The 12,198-nt window shown below is 42.1% G+C and overlaps 1 protein-coding gene across 1 annotated transcript in view; it reads left to right on the top strand.

The window, feature by feature from the left end:
* The first annotated feature begins 3,920 nt into the window (after positions 1–3,920).
* The window catches only part of TSC1 (TSC complex subunit 1), a 56,088-nt gene continuing 47,810 nt past the window's right edge, over positions 3,921–12,198 (top strand). The window contains exon 1 of the mRNA XM_084649950.1: positions 3,921–4,229. The gene's annotated coding sequence lies outside the window, so the exon portion shown is untranslated. The remainder of the gene's footprint in view (positions 4,230–12,198) is intronic.

Here is a 12,198-nt window from a genome sequence, read left to right as displayed (position 1 = left end):
TCCTTCAATAGAGCCGCAGCTGTCTTTACTGCATATTAACTCAATTGTATGTACACTTGAGTTAGTCCCCCTAAGTTAGCCTACCTTGAATGAGAGCGGCCATGCTGAAATAACACTGGAGCTGCTGTGTCCACACTGGAACTGCACTCACTTGTGTGTGGCACTAAGAGTTCTGGGGGCACATCCCTTGGTTTTTAGTGCCACATTAAGCTGAGCCACACTATGAATTCTTTCCCAGTGACGTATGAGAGTTGTCTGTCCTTTCTGGGCACACAAGGAATTGTGGCAAGACATTGGAGGACACTAGCCTATGTCCATCCTACAGAGTGGTCATGTCAGTAGCTGATGAGTTGTGCTCACTTGGGTTTTACCCGAAACGCCCTGATGGGCTGCACAACTTGAGTTGAAGGATTTTGTGTGTGGACAGGGCAACTCTCATGTCATAACTCCAGTTAACTTTGCAGTGCAGAGAAGCCCATTGAGAGAGCTCCCACAGCAGCAGCTACCCCAGAGCCACACCCTTTGAGGGGGATTCCCACTATGGATACACTTGGGGCTGTATTTTCTTTCTGCTCTGATCTCCACTGGGCTGATGTGGGCACAATACATATCTGTCTGGCCCTGCTTCAGCTGATTCATTCCCCATCTCATCTGTTCCCCCTTGAAATTTCCAGGACCAGTAGAGCACCCTCTGCAGAACCTAGGAGGAAGGAAGGCAGGCTGCCTGCCATGGAGGGCTCAAGTGAGACTGCTTAGGTTTGTGCTGGCTCCTTACACAAGGATGAATTTCACCCATGGTACACTGGGGGCATACTGGAGGCAGGACTATTTGTGCTGTCCACTGAGGACAATTTAATTCTGAGTTTTGCTACCTGCTCTTAATACACATCACATGCTCAGATGGCTCATGATGGGCAAATTAAACAAATCATTGAAGTATGTAGGTAAATAAGACTAAGCAAGGTTAATTATATCACACAAAAACCACTCTTTATGCACTATTCTTTCCTTTTTGTGTCTGTCCAGCAATAAGAAGCATGTGCAAACCCCTCCCAGCTTGTCTGGGTTTCCTTTTGTGCTGGTAGTACTATGGTAATTAAGTCAATGCGGAATAACACCACTAATTGCTTCCATTTCTTTTCTGAAACTCAGCCTAATTTGAGATCTTTTTTCCAGGAAGATTAAATAAACATGTCCCCAGCACAGCAGGGAGAGAAAAAAAAGCCCACTCAGCCCAGACTGGAATAAAAATTAATTATAATGCACAAAGCAGGACTAGGTTAGAGACATGCTCACATCTAGAAACTCTTTCTCACCCTACAATAGGATGACCTATTGCAGGTGCAACATCAAGGGAAACAAGCTCAGAGGGATCTCAGTTCCACAGGGAGAGCAATCAGAGCTGTAACATATGCCATCTAGTGCTGCAGTAGTTAAAGAGCAACGGATACCTCACCAGTAGCATTATAATCCTGCTTTTATTTTCCTTGAACCTAGGCTCTATCTTGCCACCCTTATGAGAGAATTCTCATTAGCTTCAAAGGGACTACTAGTATGAGTTGCAGAATCAGGCCAGAGGTTCACAATCTGTAGCCTGTGGATCACCAGAGAGCCACAGAACTCTTCCTGCTAGCCCACAGAATGAAACTTTTTTGAGAACCAACCTATATGGAGACTGGGGTGCGGGGTAAAGAGATGGTTGGTGAGAGGTCCATGAATGGTCTACAAAATTAAAAGGCAGGAGAACCCCTGTTTTACATAATTTCATTCTTCCGCCCTAAATTCTTGCACTTTGAACTGGATAAGATATACTTAATCTCTAAACCTGAAGGGGTGAAATGTTATGCATCTTCCCACAGTTGCTGCATTTTGGCAAGGGGTGAAGTGATCCCTGTGCAAGGTTTGTACATCAGCTCATAAAGCATTTTGCAATCCATCACTGTATAGATCATTAAAAATATAAAGAATGGCATGAACTTTGCTAACTCAAAGTAAAAAGTAGATCACATTTTGAGCATACCAGACTTCAGAGTTTTCCTGTAAATTTTTTGCAACAATGGTGCATGCCTCCATACTGTCTTGTAAGTATTATTTCACATAAACCTAAAGTTATCCTCGGATCATGTTTTCATGCTTTTCTGCACAACCCTGAGCCTAGAAACTTTTTTTAAATGAAAGCTTAGATTCTCATAGTATCCCATGAGTCTGGCTACTGTGGCACTAAGTATGTGTCTATCGTGTCTTTGCCTTAATCTGGCCTGTGCAAGGATGTATCACTGCTGGGGAGCCAAGTTTGAGGAGTCCAGCTGAACCCAGGTGGTCACATTTTGAACATCTGCACAATCTGCTGTGAGTCTAATCTCATTCTGGTATCTTGAGTGGGCAGAGCTTGGTGTGGGCAGAACTTGGTGGGACCACCACTGTTCTCTGGTGAAGGCCGTGGAGTTACATCAGGGGTGGAACTGGGCCAGCGTTGCAAGGATGTTTCTTTTTCAGATATGCAGTACTATTATTTTTACACATGGTGGTGCTGCAACGCATTCTTTGTCCCAGGTTAAAAGTACACTGGCAACCACAGCAACTGACAGCCTAAAAGAACGGAATATTTTGATAGCTGTGAGTTTTCAATAGTGCCCCCTGACACACAGCCATATGCTTTCTTATACCTTCCACGTACTTTTACAAGTAAGGTAGTTTTGTTCTTTGTGGGCTATGAAGGAGCTTGTTCATTGCAATGTAAATTTGAAATGGCACTCTGGCTGATAGATTCTAGGACAGCCCATTTTGTACATTTGCAATGGTAAGGTTAAAAATTACAGCACTCCATGGGAATTACATGGCTAAAAAAAATTTCAGGAGTTTCCAGAAATGAAATTTACCATGGCTTAGAGAAGACAAAAGGAGGATAAAAATGGGGCTTCGTTAGATCCCTGTTTTAAACTGGTAACAGTACGATCTGTGGATGAATGGAAATTGCAAAGGTGCATTACACAAGAAAACAGAGAGATGTGCTGCTCGTTTGATCATTACTTCACCAAAACAGTACTTCCAACTTCAAGCATTCAAAAAGCATGAGTCAGGGCCCCCCAAAACCACAAGTGGCAAAAATCTTGAGATCTTTTTAAAAAAGTAAGTGCTGAGGTTCTTTTCATTTACTTTTCCGTTTCTGAGCCTTGCTTCATGTTTTCCAGCTTTCCTCTGCAACCGCGAGGACTAGACATATCCTTTCTTTTTCAATGAAAGCTGAGAGCCAATTGATGCCAGGAGCTGGGCACATATATTGCGAGACTTGTGATAAAGTCTTGAGAGTTGGCAACACTGCATAGGAGCACATTCTGGTTGAGAAGGTCAGGGGGAGGTCTACATAGGTCACGTTTATATGTAGTGTAACTCCATGGATTTCAGTGGCATCACCATCTTCTGTCACCCTGGCAACATGGTGTCAGAGTATTGCATTGCATGGTGTCAGAGTATTGCAGAGTATTGCTGTAATATTGCCGTGGTGCGGCTGGGGCTTCTCATTGTAGATGTCAACGCAACGGTGGCCTCATTGAGCGTGGCCATGGCGTGTTGTGACTGCGTGTCCACCGTGGCATGTCACCATGGTGGTGCCACAATGAACTGCCGAGAGCCACTCTGTGTGGCACCTCCTGTGTGCGGCTGCGTGCGCCCTTGGCACTGTAACATGACAGACAGCCTGCCTGGAAAGCTGCCTGAGCTCAGCACTCAGACACCCTTGGGTGCTAGGCGCTGAGGCTGCAGCAGGTCCAGGCCCACTACCAGAGCCATCCTGCCTCGCCCCCACAGGCAGCAGGCCTTGTTTACCTCCCAGCCTGACTCGCCCCGCCCACTCCCTCCCGAAGACTCCGAATCACGTGATCCTCAGCCGGCGCTTCTTGCGGCCCTCTCCAGAATCACGAGACCGCTCTGGGGCCGCTTCGCTCCCTCTTGAGATAACTCCGCGCCATTTCGGCGCGGGGCATCCCAAGCCTGGAACGCGGACCGCCGAGGGACAGAGGCCGCTCAGAGGAAACAGCGAGGGCGGGGCGTGGGCAGGCGGCGCCGTATCGCGCAGACGGGGCTGGTCCCGCGCACTACTTTCTGCAGCGGAGGGATTCGAGGAGTGACTAGCTAGGCTGGGGGAGGGAGGGAGGCAGGGCCAAGATGGCGGCGCCCTGTGGGCTAGAGGAGCCCCGAGTGGTAAACAGCTGAGTTGGAGAGAAGGAGGGGTGAGTATCCTGGACCCCCACCCAGGAGGGAGCTGGGGAAGAGTGAGAGAGAGAAAGGAGGGGGAGGGATAGAAAGAAAAGGGCGTTAGAGAAGCTGGGAGTGAGGAGGGGGAGTAAGAAGAGGAGGGATAGAGGGGGAAGTGGATGGGAGATGTGAGGAGGGGGAGGAAGGAGAGGAGGGATGGGGGAAGGGGATGGGAGATGCTCGGAGTGAGGAGGGGGAGGAAGGAGAGGAGGGATAGATGGGGGAGGGGAAAGAAGGGGATGGGAGATGAGAGGAGGGAGGGAATAGATGGGGGATAGGAGAGAGGAGGTGATGAGGGAGAAGAAGGGGATGGGAGATGTTAGGAATGAGGAGGGGGAGTGAGGAGAGGGGATAGATGGGGGAGGAGGAGAGGAAGGAAAGAAGTTGTGGGGGGAAGAGAGAGGATGAATAACGTGTAATTTCCCCCTCCCCCCTTGTTTGTGTCCCCCAATTAAACCTGGTCTTTGTCATCAGCTCCCCCATGTGACTCTGCCCAGACACGGCTCCTCTGGGCATCTCCTTTTAAGATGGTTTCTCTCTCTATTTTGTTTTATTCATCTGGTGCATTGACTGTGGAAGCAGACTCTGCACCTTCCTTTCAAATGCTGAGTGGCAATTTCCAGACCTGACCCCAAGGACTCTCACACATTTGCAAGGGGGACTCATTCCTTTGAGATTAATTTTAAAGCAGTTTTTAAAAGTTTCTTTCTCTGGTGATAAAGGATTTTCTCATTCTCTTGTGGAATGGCTGATGTGTCAAGTCAATGGAAAAATTGTTTGGATACTATTAACTTTTTTGAAAAAATCACACTTTTGCTTGAAAATATTTTGTTAGTGTTACAAGTAACACCTGAAAGGACTAAATCTAAGAGGGTAGAGACAAATTATTTTTTTTCTTTCTGTCTTTGTTTACTTTGTATGTAATTTGTATGGGGGAAGCAGAATAATACAGTCAGTCTCTTTCTCTTATTGTTTGTGAGAGTCTCATACAAGTCAACAAGGGAGAGAAACACAGGCCTGTAAGGAGCATGTGGGTCTGAAACCACACAAATTGGCAGGGAGATTTGGAAGCAGCTGGAGTGTACAAAACCACTTGTAACTCTTGAAACTGGATGCTGAGCACCTCCTAGGAGATGCTAGAATTGAAGGTTTTCAGGATGCCATAGGATCAGACTGACAATTATTATAAGTTATTTTCTGTACAAGTCACTGTAAGCTTGTCAGAATGGAAGTGGTATTATAATGATACTGTTAGATCAAATAACTCTTTTCAATTCGTTTGTTACTAACAATATTTTAGACATTTGAAAACAAAGAACTAAAAATTAGATCTTCCACAATGTATGCAGTTTGTTTTACTTTTTTGTGATAAGTAAGAATACACACTTTTTTTTGTTGTGGTTCTTAGTTGATTTCATTTCCTGTTGTGTACTAGTACAAGGCTTTGGTGTTGCATTATAAACACTGCTGGGTAATGTTTAAATGCACACTAAAATCATTAATTAAAAAGAGCTTTATAAAAGAGAGAGAGTTAGTTTTGTAACTTTTTTTGAGCAACGAAGGAGACCCACATGACTTCATTGAGAAAGCAGGTTTTGTTTAAACTAAAATATGATGGTTACAGCAGCTGATGTAGATAAGGTAAAATCACTTAAATTAAAGCAAATCTCAATTCTCTCTTTTTTTTGACAAGGTGTCTAACACTTGAGTATAAAAACTAAGGGTTATATTGACTAAAACTACTTTGCTCTTTGTTAAAGGGCTTTAATCTGTGGTGTATAGTCCAACTACAGATATTTTAATAAACAATCTTTTGGTTTCTGTAGTGACTTCTGGATTAAAACATACATATGTGATCTAGAACTGATGCTGATTAGTAGGATGCTGATTTTTTTTTTATCTAACCCTAGCAGTCTTGCACTATCAAAGATCTTGTTCACCTCATGTTGCAAATGGAGTATCTGATCACTGACGCTGGTCTTTACAGGAACTGAATGTTCTACCATAGAAAACAATCAGAAAATATGCCTTCAACAATGACAAGTCAGCAAGTCAAATGAGTAAACACAACAGCCTCTAATGGTGTCCTTGGGGGACTGTGGGATTTGTATGATATGTAGCAGCCAGGTGTATGGCTTTTTAAAGGGGTATTATAATGGCTTAGGATAGAATTCACAATGTAGTGGCCACAAACTAGGTCATTTAGTTTAATATAGTCAGTGGGATTACCGGAACCAGAACAGCTGTATTTAGAAAGGCAAATGTTTGCCTTTGGTATGCCTTGTGTATCTGCACTGTTTTCTTTCTTACCTTACATGCAACCCAGAGAGTATCAAGTATTTTCCTTAATTTCTATGGGAGTTAAAATGCTTAGTCTAACCAGACTAGTTACCTTATCTGTCTTGCACTATATTCAAGAGCAGGGTAGTTGCAGCCCAGTTCAGTGAACATGTGCCAAGAGTACTGTTGTTGACAAAAATTTGTTCTCAAGATTTAGGAGAGGCCTGATGCTTATATATCTCTGTGGAGTGTAGAGCCCTTCCCTTGCCTGTTAGTTTACCTAAGGGATCTGACAAGGTATTTACTATTTAATAAAAGTAGTATAGTAAAATGGATCACTCTGTTCCTTTTTTTAAGTAATCTATTTTGAGTCTTGTAAGCAGAGCTAAAATAAAAAATTCTCTTTCAGGTTAGTAATGGCTTATTAGCAGTAAGTCCATGGCTTCTATCAAAGAGCCAAAGAGTATCAGCCCTACCAAGCTTCATTCCCACCCCCACCCCCCCTTTCCTGACGTGCTTTTTTAATTTTCTTCTTTTTTTCCTCTGTCAGGTATTTGTAGGGAAGCAATTAGCATAGTATCTTGGCACAAAACACAATTTCAAGAGAAGCATAAAAAACACTGAATTGGACTCTGCTCTTACAGTCCTAGGATTTGTCTGTTTAACCTTGATTTTTTTTCTTTTTTCTTCCTTCCTGTTGAGGGTAACCTTTTGCAAAAAGGTAGATGAAAATGGACAGGCTAGGCAACTATGATTTTAACTCAGTAGTTGGTAAGTAACTAGAATTGGCAGCTTACATTGGACTTGAAAGTGAACAGGGCAGAGGAGATGTGTGATGTGTTACTAGTGGCTAATTCTATTGAAATGCAGGCTGCCACATATTATAACATGCTGGAGTTATTGTTTGGACTGTTGTAATCCCAGCTACATAGTGGTGTTGGTTAAGACTAGACAAATGTGTGCATCATAGTTGCTAGGTCTGAGAGGAAACAGTGCAGCTTTGTAAGTCTGGGAGTGGAAGGATATCTTTTGCTACTTTCTGCAGCCAGAGGGAAAAGATGAACTTTGCATGGCCTTAGGATAATTACTGTTTTGACAGTTGGAGAGCCCGTGTATTTTGTAGAGTGTGTGGTCAGTGCTTTGGTTAGCTGTTCAGTGCTTCTCTCTCCATACAAGCATTACTCTCTTCTGAGTTGAGTTACTGTTTTTCATTGTCACTTATTTCATCCATTATCTTTGTGGCAATGATGATAGTCTTACCTGAAAAGGAAGTGTACAAATGGGCACTGTTAGGATATTGATGGCAGTAGAACCCATGGTGACACATAGGCTCTCGGAAGTCTTGTATCTCAAGCGAGAGGAGACAGGATTGATCCTTTTGGGACTGTATGTAAGTGCTCCTGAGGATGAGGAGCAATTGCTTATCAATTTCTGAGTTCTCATTGAAACGAGTGATTACACCACCACTCACTCCCATTGTCCGCTAATGCTGGTTAAGCAGCACTTTGTGGTGTCTGCCTAAAATACTAATTAGGTGGAGTAGTATGAGCCTGAAGGTTTGTCGTACCATAGCCAAGTCTAATTCCTGATTGTGAAGAGTCCAGGGTGTTAGTGGATGTCATGTGCTGTTGAAGCGTTTCTGTGTTTGGTAACATTTAGTCCCCCTTATGGGGTGCATCTTGAAACAATTTGTTGGCCTCTTCTCCCTCCCCCCCACCAAACGTAAAGTCATGGCAAGTGGGGTGAAATACTGATGTCAGCAATAGAAAAAGTGCCTCACTTGTCTGAATCTGTATTACTATAGGAAGTGGTATTACCTTTATGGAGGAAATGTGTGTTCCTTTCTTCTGCTTGGGATAAAAGCTCACAACAGAAGAAAATTTTCTCTTGACAAAAATGTGTGTGGAAGTCCTGTACCCTACAGAGAGATCCCATTATCTCTTTCACTGTACAGATGCTTTGTTTACCCTTTCCCTTCTGGCCTCAGTCTATTGTTCCTTGACTGGTTACAATGACTTGTGGGCAAACTGCACCTTGAAAAGAACACATCGTTTATAGGTCCCATAATTGAGGTTTCCTGGCTTCTCCCTCTTTCTCTGTAGGCCAATTCTTTAGTCCTACTGCTTTGACTCATTTAATAAGATTCTCTTTTGTGAAAGCTCCTGAATGTAAGATTAGGATAATTTGCTATAGCTATTTCTAATTTTTCAATGGGAGGGGATGAACTTGTGTGTGTGTGTAAACACTTAAACAAGTTCATTTCTTCTTTTCTTTTTTTTAATACCCAACCAAGGGATCTTGACTTTCCTTGTAGAAGATATTAAAATTAGCCACAAAAAAGGTATAAATACTAGGGGCTAAAATACCTAGTGATAAACTGGAAGAAAAGTTATTGATTCACCATTGTCATCCTGCCAACTCCAAGCACTGACAGTATCTTGCTGAATTTACTGTCTCTAATAGGGGACTGAGAACATGCAACATGCAAACTGGGAAATAAGGAATTTTGTTTTCAGTCTGTCTTGTGCACAGTGTAAACGGCGATGAAGGAAGTGACTTTTCTTCACATTAGTACAAGGGTCAGATGGAGAGCTGGTTTACTACTGACAATATTCCAAATCCTAGTTGGATATAATAATACCAAACAGCTATGATAGTCTTCATCTGAAGATTTCTGTGTTTTACATAGTAGGGTTAAGTATCTGTATTCCCCACCTTACAGAAGAGAAACTCAAGTGATGTCTGTGTTTTTTGCAGAAGATTATACAACAGGTCTTTGGACAGGAATGGGTATACATCTTCCAAACCTGTGTTTTTCATTGGAACACATTGCCTCCTTATAGATGTTAAATACTTTCCCAAAATTGACTTTAAAATTGATTTAATTATTAGAGGACAACTTGTAGCTTAGTCTTCAAGAGTGATGTGGAAATATGAGTTCCTTTGTCTTACAGTGAGCATCATAGACCAGGTTGATCAGAAAGCCACAATTGACAGCTTAAGACTATATCAACAAATAATTCATTTGAAACCCTGTGTCGGCAAAGTATTTAATTTGCCTTAAACGTTTTTAGTTCATGGCATTGTGTTACTTGCTGTTTTCATTTAACTTCAGCAATATATCAGATCGGGTTGCAAGATGCTGTACAGTATAAATTTGAAACTTTTATTTAGAATGTTTTTACACGTGTTTAAAAAAATCAGCTTATTGGAGTGAAGATTGTTAGTACTTCTATAAAAATAGAGCAGTAATAATGTACAATCCACTGACTGACATGTCTTGTAGGAATATTCTGCATTTACTGGCACAAGGTCACTCCAGGGTTTAATTAGTTAGGGAACCGAGTAATTCTTTTAGATAACTACATCTCTGATAGAACAGCCATGTTCTTTACTATCCTCCTCATCTTTGTCAGGTTTTGTGAAGACTAAATTTAAACAGATTGACACCCTAAAAGTTTGACATTCATTTATCTGCAGAACAGGTACATCACCAACAATGCTTCCCCACACTCCTCTCATCGTGTTGTGGAACCTTGTGCTTGAGAGACGTATCTGCTTTTCCTACATGGGCATTTTTCTTAATTTCCCACTGGTATACTAACACCAATATAGCTTCACATGCTCTAATGATAGCAAGCACACTAGTGAGGAGCTGCTGTTGGTGTTATTACCACTTTCATCTAGACCTATTCTGAGCATTTATAGAGGATGCTTTTTTTTTAAATGAAAGTCTACACTCTGTCTACAGTAGTGGAAACCCTACTGTAGGTGTACCTGCCTTGGTGGTATGACAGAGGGAGATCAGAAGAAAAAGGACAATGTAGACAAGTCCATATAGAGTAAAAGAGTAGGCTAGAACTTACGCCCCTTCTGTTTTTGGCCTCTGGGTCTCAAAATAGGTGTCGCTTGTCACTGTTTTGATGTGGATATGTGCACTAGTAATGACTTAGATCACCAATTCTGTTAATTTAGGCAACCAAATAGTTGTGAAATAATAACTTTACTTCACTATTGTTCTGGAATGGATTCACCAGCATCCTATGTTTGGCAGATTCCATATCCCAAAAAACAATTGAGGCATCAAGCTCTCTAACTCCATTATATAATCTTGCAGATAGTGGCCACGGAAATCAAGGAACGGGCTGCTTGGTTGTAGACCATGCTGCTTGCAGGCAAGCAGTTTTCTCCCATACAGTTATGCCAATGTACCTCAATCCTGATGTGTAGTATGCCTATTAAAAATGTGGATGTCTCAGGTGAAGGTTTTAACTGTCAAACTTAGAGGTGTAGACCTACTCAGAGGGGAGTTTGAGACTAACCCACTTGTGGTCTATTCAGGTTGAATGCAGTTGCTGAAGTGAAAGGCCAGTGCATTAAGTCTCTTGAACGTAGGCTAGAGAGCGGGCTAGCTGTTTTTTTGTGTTTTGTTTTTTGTTTCCTTTTTTTAATAAAGGATTGTGTGTTTTATTCCTCTCTCTCCTTCATATCTCAGTTGCCTTAATAAAATGCAGTCCCTTTCCCAAAGGCTCACATTTTAACTTTGGCACACTCTGGATGCTCGTGTGGTCCAATCCCTGTAAAAATAAAGAACCACCCATCTGCTTTGGAAAACACTTGAAAACAAGCTGCTGATGAGAATTTGAAACAGGTGTTAATAGTCTCCTGTTAAGTATCTTCCATTGGAAGTCTTGCTATTGATCCCAGTTGGAATCGTCAGTCAGAGCCTAACAGTCAGACTGTGTGAGGGGATAGCTTTTACATTTGAAACATTTGACTATTGAAGGACTCTGAACATAACACTGCTTGTTTATAAATGGACTGTGAGATTTCACTTTGACTGTCCAGCCATGACTGCTGAAGACTGAATTAAAGTTTTATTGCTAAAGGGAAGAGCAAAGTGTGTATGCTCTAGCCATGCTAGTAACATAGATTATTGGAACATTATTGGATAGTTTGTTGCGAAAGATATAGCTCTTGCAAAAACAACTAAGTTGCCAACTTTGAACTTGCAACCATTTTCCTCTTACTCTTCACACTTCTGTCTTTCTTCTGTTGGGAATGGTCAGTGGTTATCACTTTGTTAATCTTGTCTTTGTTCCTACACATGAATGTGTATTTTTCCTCACTGTCCATCCTGAGAATGACAGGCAAAAACTTAAGTAAACTAAACGAGTAATGAGATTCACTGGAAGAAGAAATGGTATTTCTAAGTCAGTTAATTGGAAAACTGAAATACATCATAAGTTAACCTACATCATTTCTACTGTATAAATTGCTCTATATGTGCTAAGAAATAACCCCTCTCACCTCCCCATACAAAATCAAGCCCACGTGCATAATAACTTTTCAAAAGCACCTCTTTTGAAGGTGTATAAATATAACTTCTTGGCTGCCACTCTACCCAGTTACACCAAAAACCTTTTTCTTCAGAGGATCAAGTGATATCGCTCCCCTTTGAGGGGCCTGTGCTTATTGCTTGTATAGGGATTGACTCAGTGGTCTAAATCTTTCTCCTTTTCTAACTTTTGCGATTCTATGCAAGGCCAGGCAGCTGTATTGTGACAGTCCCTCAGTAGGGTATCTGGTGTGTCCATGGCTTCACCCGTGAACTGGATAAACCCAGCTCACGTTTTAAAACACAACTTATCAGTAAAGGTACTG

This window comes from Lepidochelys olivacea (genome assembly GCF_965140295.1).
Source record: "Lepidochelys olivacea isolate rLepOli2 genome assembly, chromosome: 16".
NCBI classification, from domain to species: domain Eukaryota; kingdom Metazoa; phylum Chordata; order Testudines; family Cheloniidae; genus Lepidochelys; species Lepidochelys olivacea.
This window is presented reverse-complemented; position numbering and strand designations above follow the sequence as displayed.